The sequence below is a fragment of the Pituophis catenifer genome, unplaced genomic scaffold, assembly GCF_029215685.1.
Source record: "Pituophis catenifer annectens isolate HBS135680 unplaced genomic scaffold, rPitCat1.0.hap2 SCAF_3, whole genome shotgun sequence".
NCBI classification, from domain to species: domain Eukaryota; kingdom Metazoa; phylum Chordata; class Lepidosauria; order Squamata; family Colubridae; genus Pituophis; species Pituophis catenifer.
In genome coordinates this window covers 148986680-148994556 of record NW_027256883.1, presented here as the reverse complement: position 1 = coordinate 148994556, position 7877 = coordinate 148986680, and positions in this window count along the sequence as shown.

The following is a 7877-nucleotide window of genomic DNA, read 5'->3' as shown; positions in this document are numbered from 1 at the left end:
ATCTTATTAATCCTTTCAATTTCTCAATTTTTGAAATTCAGAGTAGACTGTTTCAATTAGGATCCTCCAGTCGTGTATCCCTTGATCCTTTGATTGCTACAGTAGCAATATAGTGTTAGTAATCTGTAGGTTACCATTTGGGTTAATGAATCGGCTTGGCTTTAATTTTTATCCAGATGTAATCTTTCAGATTGTAATGATTTGGTTTAACGTAAGCTCTTATTGAATGTAGTAAACAGCTTCTTGGGTATATGCAAAAACAGTCTCTTTTTAATAATGTTGCCTCTGTTTCTAATTAATCGTAGACAATTAAATGGAATCCAGATCTGTTGGGATCAAGATTAAATCATAGAATGGGCTATGTGTTTTCCATCTTTTGTGAGATCATTACTGTCAAGACCAAGATTAATCAAGAAAGAATGATGTAGCAATGAAAGTGGTGAAGCTATTTTTTACTCTGAATATTGTTTTTTCATTAGACTTCTGGATTGTTTAATGCATTTAATTCCTCTTACATAATAGCTTTACAATAAGATCTCAGAATATATCATATGGTCAAAATTCATATCAGATAAGCTTGTTGGGTATGAAGGAATGTAGCTCTAAGCATGGGGAAGAGCAGAAAAGATTGGGCCATTAAGAAGGCATTTTGAGAAAAGATTACACTGAATAAAGCGGAAAGCATGAAAATAACATAACCTTGATTTTTTTTAGTATAAATTGGGGAAGAGAAAAATTTGGGAAGTCTTTCAAGATCCTGTGGTGTTTGTTTGTTTGTTTTTCCTATCAAATAAAGAGCATCCCTGAAATTTCTGCCTTGCCTGCTTTAAAGAGCTAACTTTCAGAGATATTTCCAATACAGAAACAAGAAGACAAAATCCAAATACATACCACATTTGTGGCTGATTAATCAATAAAAGAAATCTTACATTTCTTTTGCTCATGTTCAATATTTTGCATATATTTGTTAATGAGTAATTTTGTGGGAGTAAAATTTAATGGGCAACGTGCTTGGATTAAATCCTGTTAATTAAACAGAACATTCTTTTATGATTTGTAAAATGATAAAGATCAAACTGAAATATCGGAATTAGTAAAAATAGGTATCTTTTTGAGTAAGAGGTACAATAGATAGATAGAATTTTTTATTGGCCAAGTGTGATTGGACAAAGTGATTCTAAGAAAAATAAGCCAAAATGAAGGGAAACTGAAAAAAACATTTTGTCAAAATACAGCAAAAAGATAGCTTAGTCTTGAGTTACCCCAAAGCCATAGGGGCAGCAAGAAATAAGAATACCTCAGAATACAAGTAGTCTTCGAGTTACAATCACAGTTGAGTCCAACATTTCTGTTGCTAAGCAAGACAGTTGTTAAATGAGTTTTGCCCCATTTTACAACCTTTCTTGCAACAATCATTGCACTTGTTAAGTTAATAACATGGTTGTTAAGTGAATGTGGCTCCCCTGTAAACTTAGCTTGTCAGAGGGTTGCATAAGGTGATCATGTGACCTCAGGTCACTGCAACCATCATTAATACAGGCCTGTTTACAAGCATCCAATTTTTTTTTCCTGTGACCATGGGGATGCTACAATGGTCATACCGGTAAGTATGAAAAATGGCCATGTCACTTATTTCAGTGCTGTTGCAATGTTAAACGGTCACTAAACAAATGGTTGTAAGTCACGGTGTATATGTTACATGGGGCAAAATGTTAGCTGCTGTATTCTTTGTACAATCTTTTTATTGTACACACTTCATAGAAGTTGCAAATGAAGCAAATGAGGACCCAGATTGTTGGGGGTGATAGGCTGACTCTGTAAACTACTTATGAGAGGGCTGTAAAGCACTGTGAAGCAGTATATAAGTCTAAGTGCTATTGATATAGGACAGGGGTCTGTAACCTTAAACGGTCAAAGAGCCATTTGGACCCATTTCCCACAGAAAAGAAAACACCGGGAGCCACAAAACCCTTCCCATGCCTGACTATTTCTTGAATTGCCACAAAACTAGCATATGTAGTTGAATGAAATGTTCTGTTTTCTTCTGAATTTTTTCTTTTCTTGGATTTATCCATGGTTGGGCTAACGGGGGTTGAAAAGCTCAATAAATCGTGTGCCAGCGGGTTTTGCACATTGATGGCTGTGACACATATTTTGAGTGACAGGGAGCCGCAGCAGAGGGGTGAAAGAGCCACATGCAGCTCCAGAGCCGCAGGTTGATGACCCCTGCTATAGGAGCATCAAGAAGATATGGTGATGACCAGTGAGATCATAGACAAAGAAGAGGGAGTCAAGCTATTTTCCAAAGCACCTGAGGAAAGGACAAGAAGCAATGGGTGGAATTTTTCGGAGTATTTTTCGGAATATAAGATGCACCTTTTTCCCCCCTAAAAGGGGATGAAAATTTAGGTGCATCTAATACACCGAATGTAGCCCCGCCCACCCACTAGCCCCCACTCTTTGGCCTCTGCCTCACAGCAGTTACCTCCTTGCAAGCAAACAGCAAGAAAAAACAGCTCCTTTCAGCTTCAGCACAGCCTAATTAGCGCAAGTTGATTGGATCGGCCTCCCAACTCTCAGCTGATTTGCTCTCAGCTGTTTTGCGCAGGGCTCTGCTGCTTGCTGCAAAGAGGTAAATTGCTGGAGCAGATTTTTTTTTCCTTGTGCTAATCAAGCTATGCTGAAAACGAAAATGAAAGTAAAGCAGGCTGTTTGCTGTAATGAGGCAAAATTGCTCAGAGGCAGAGACAAAGGGAGATTTCTTTTTCTTCTTTTCCTCACCAAAAAAGTAAGTGAGTCTTATACTCCGATGCGTCTTATACTCAGAAAAATACAGTAATCAAGGAGAGAAGCAACTTAGAACTAAGGAGAAATTTCCTGCAGAACAATTAATCAGTGGAACTACTTGCCTCCAGAAGTTGTAAATGCTCCAACACTGGAAGTTTTTAAGAAGAGATTGGATAACCATTTCTCTGAAGTGGTGTAGGGTATCCTGCCTAAGCAGAGGTTGGACTAGAAGACCTCCAAGGTCCCTTCCAACTCTGTTATTCTATTCTATTCTATTCTATTCTATTCTGTTCTGTTCTGTTCTGTTCTGTTCTGTTCTGTTCTGTTGTTCTGTTCTGTTCTGTTCTAACATCATTGCAAACTGGCCATGAATTGCATTTGGTTTGCTCTCCTGCTGGATCCCTATGGGCAATATGAGTAGTTGAGATTATGGTGGGTAGGGATTACAGCAGAGGTGGGTTTCAGAACCTGCTGGAACAGAACAGAACAGCAGGTTCTGACCAGTTCTGGAAAACTGGTAGCGGAAATTTTGAGTAGTTCAGAGAACCGATAGTAAAAATTCTGACTGGCCCTGCCCCCATCTATTCTCTGTCTCACAATTCCCAGCTGATTGGGAGGAAATGGGGATTTTGCAGTAACCTTCCCCTGGAGTAGGGTGGAAATGGAGATTTTACAGTATCATTCCCCTGCCATGCCCACCAAGCCATGCTCACCAAGCCATGCCACACCCACCAAGCCACACCCACAGAACCGGTAGTAAAAATGTTTGAAACCCACCACTGGAGTACAGAGACTGTTTGAAGTGTGGAGTGTCCATGGGAGGTGGGAGAGATAAAAGAGTTAAATATCCTGGAATGCAAAAAACACAGTTTCTAATGTGGGAAAAGTGGCATAGATAATCCAGGTATCTGTTATTTTTATGTCAAGGTTCTCAGGTTCTCACCATTGTACACTGCAATTATTATTAGATGCACCTGTGGCTGACTTAAGCATGTATCCTCAGAGTAATCATTCTATGTTCACTGACAATTACAGTACAAAAACTGTAGCTCGGGAAGTATTTTCAGCCTGGCTCTGCCTTTTTCGTGCCACCGGGAGTGAGTGGACCAAATTTGAGTTCCTTTTTTAAAAATATTTTCGAGAGTTTCTTTCTTCTTTTTCTTTTCTTTTTTTTTGAGGGAGTTAAAAAGGATGAAATGGGTACCAATCCTTACAGAAACATAAATTATCCATTTCAACCTTTTAAACTCCCATTTTTCCCCAAAATGGATGTTGGCTCTGCTGAAGACTGCAAGCCAATAGAATTTTTTTTTTTTTTAATTTGATTTATATGCCGCCCTTCTCCGGAGACTCAGGGCGGCTTACAATGCGTTAAGCAATAGCCTTCATTCTTTTGTATATTTTATACAAAGTCAGCTTATTGCCCCCACAAACTGGGTCCTCATTTCACCTACCTTAGAAAGGATGGAAGGCTGAGTCAACCTTGAGCCTTGGAGAGATTCGAACCAGCAGAAAAATCAGGCAGCTGTGTTAATAACAGGGTGCACTAAACCACTGTACTATCAAGGCTCTGTACAAGGCTCTGAATTTGTGCATCTCTTATATAAGAACAACAGATCCATACGCAAATAAATCCCAAAGTGAAGAAAATAAATCAGGATATACATTCATAGGATCCCGAACTTATTTTTACGATCATGTTTTACAAGGAGGAGATAAAATCCATTCAGTTCCCAGCCACACCATGCAAGACTGAAAAAAAACCTTTTCCAGCTCTGGTCGTTGCCATCTACTAATTCTACTCTGCTTTGCTCTGGAATGTTTAGCTGGTCTAGTACAGATTTTCTTATATCCATATTCAATTCGCAGCATGGCTGGCTCAGGAATTCTGGGAGTTGAAGTCCACAGTTCATAAGGTTTCCATAATTGCCCATCCCACTATACAGTAATTGTGGTTTGAAAGTATTTTTGTAAGAGCATCTATTAGAGCTTTATTAGTAAAGAATATACGTAAAACAAACAGATGGAATCCTATTGGGTTCCCTCTGTCACCTGATCTAGCTGACTTACAGGTTACTTACGGGACCTCCTACTACCACAAACAGCCTCCCACCGGCCGGTACGCTCTCATAGAGAGGGGCTCCTCTGGGTGCCGTCAGCCAAGCAGTGTCGACTGGTGGCCCCCAGGGGAGGGCCTTCTCTGTGGGGGCACCCACTATCTGGAACGAGCTCCCCCCGGAGATACGGAGGATCCCGGATCTGCACATTTTCCACCGTGCTCTTAAGACCCTCTTATTTCAGCAAGCCGGCCTGGCCTAATTTTTCTCCCCTTTGTTTTAAATTTTTAAACTAAAATTTAATTTGTTTTTAAATTATTGAGATTTTAAATTGTCGTGGGCTAAATTATTTAATTTGGTTTTAAATTGTTTCTAACTTTTGTACTTCTGTATTTTATTCTGTGCCTGTTCACCGCCCTGAGTCCTTCGGGAGTAGGGCGGTATACAAATTTAATAAAACTAAACTAAAACTAAACTTAACAGAATAACAAAGTTGGAAGGGACCCTATGGGTCATCCAGTCCAACCCCCTGCCCAAGCATTTCTGACAGATGGCAGTCCAGCCTCTTCTTGAAAGCTTCCAGTTTTCAAGTGCTTCATCCAATGGGATGAAGCTCCCACAAATTCTGAAGGCAACCTGTTCCACAGGTTGATTGTCTCACTGTCAGAAAATTTCTCCTTATTTCTAGGTTGAATCAGTTTCCATCTGATCAGTTTCTATCCATTATTCCTTGTCTGGCCTCCAGGTGCTTTGGAAAATAGGTTTAACCCCTCCTCTCTGTGACAGCCCCTCAAATATTGGAACACTGCTATCATGTCTACCCTTCACTAGACTAGCATTGCCCAGTTGCTGTAACCGTTCTTCAGACTTGGCAGCTGCAGTAACAATCTGGCCATAAGATAAGAAAAAGATAAATGCTCAGTTGCACTGGTGGAATCCTTACCTTGTGTCCCATGTAATTTTGCACTGACCCCTTTTGACAAGGAGAATGAACCTGGGACTTTCCAGATATTGGTTGCCTGCAGCATCCTTCATCCCTGGCTGTGCTGATGGAAGCTTCTAGAAGCAGCAGTTCAATAACAGGAAGGTGCCCAGTGGCTCATTCTGCTTGCAAGGTGAAGCTATTTTAAAGCTGATCTTGTTCAAAACACAATTAATGTGATTTCTTCTTGTACAATAGCCAATTAACCTCAGGTAAACCGGAAATGTCAAGTCGAGACAATCTAGGATGTCTTTGGGATGCCAGGTATACTGTAGCAGAAATGACGCTTTCTCCAGAAGTAGGAAATTTTACGGAAGTTACTTCAGTTCTGAATTAACTTGCAAGGGATATAGAATGGTGCCATTCTGAATTTTAAACTAGGAAAAGTTGCAAATTAATAAGAATTATGCCATCTTTGTGCCAAGTGATAATTTACGGCAATTAATTATTTTTTTAAAAAAATCTATTTCTATCAATTATAGTACTTGCTCTTTGGTGAGAAGGAGCTATTTAAGTCTCATTGAAATCCTGTTAACTGTGCTCTTCTATTTTATCTTTTTGGGGTTTTCAATTAAACTGTTATAATTTGCTTTTCATCTGCCAAATACAATAAAGACTTATTAGGCACTAACAATGTTAGTGTAACCTTTTCTTCTTCTTTTGAAGATCTGAACAAATTCCAGTCACAATCGAAGCTCCCAATGAATCAACACCCCTATTGTTACACCTGCAAATTGTACATAGAGTGAAGCATCCTTCAGCATTAATGAGCACAGCTGCAGTCTCTTACATCCAACACTTGTAAAATAGACCTCTTTAAAGTGCCATTATCACAATATTGATAGAGTTATTTATAGTACTGCAAACGTTCCCAGTCATAACACAGTCCTTGTTATTCCACATAGCCCCAATGCTCCCTTAGTAGTACATGCTGTTGCCATCTTCTGGCAATTTTCCAGAGCCCACGATAAGGCAGCAGGTGGACAATCCTTCACAGATGAGCACATAAAGGCAGGAGGGGGGAAAGCTTGTCAGCAGGAAATTTTATAAGCAAGGAAAAGTGAGTGTGTCAAGCCTTCCGCCCGATATATTTTCATCTTTCTGCCTTCCTTTAAAAAAAAAAAAAAAACAACCCACAATCAACAAACAAGTTCTCTATGTTTCCAAGAGGCCCCAAGAGATTGTTGGGAGCTTGGATGTTTCCACTCCACTGTAGTCCAAGGGAGAGAACTTCCACTTTTGCAGAACCTGTGCTTGTTTCGCCTCACTAAAATCAGCGAGCAATGATGGCAGAAAACAAACACCTCTAGTGCCAATGTCAGTTCCTGCAGAAGAAAAGCAGGGTTGGTGTTCTTGGAGATGATCTCCTTGAGGACGGGTTCCCCACAAAGCTCTGTCTTGAGTCCTTTCCTGTTCATCTTGATGACCCACGACTGCTGGGCCAAGTGTGCTACGAATCATATTGTGAAGTATGCGGATGACACAGCAGTGGTGGGGCTTATCCAGGATGACAATGAAGATTCTTATAGGGAGGAGGTGAAGGCTTTGGTAGACTGGTGCAATAAAAAATAACCTGGTTTTAAATGTTAACAAAACAAAGGAGATCATTGTTGATTTTAAAAAGAGCCAGCATAGTCATACTCTAGTTTGTATCAAGGCTGCAGCTGTGGAGGTGTTCAATAGTATTAAGTATCTGGGGGTGTAGATAACTAACAATCTGACATTATCTTTAGTGAAGCATGCAAACCAGTGTTTGCACTTCCTGCATCAGATGAGGAGAGCACATCTTTCTCCTTCTGGTTATGGCCACTTTTTATAGAGGCACAATTGAGAGAGTTTTAAAAAACTGCATCACTGTTTGGTTTGGTGGCAGCAGTGTCTCAGATAGAAAGTCCATACAGAGAGTGATAAGGACAGCCAAGAAGATTACACGAAGCTCTCTTCCTGTTATTCACTATGTGCTTCGAGCTCAAGGCATCGTTAAAGACCCCATGCACCCACTTCATGGTCTGTATCTGTTGCTGCCCTCTGGGAAGAGGTTTCAAAGTACC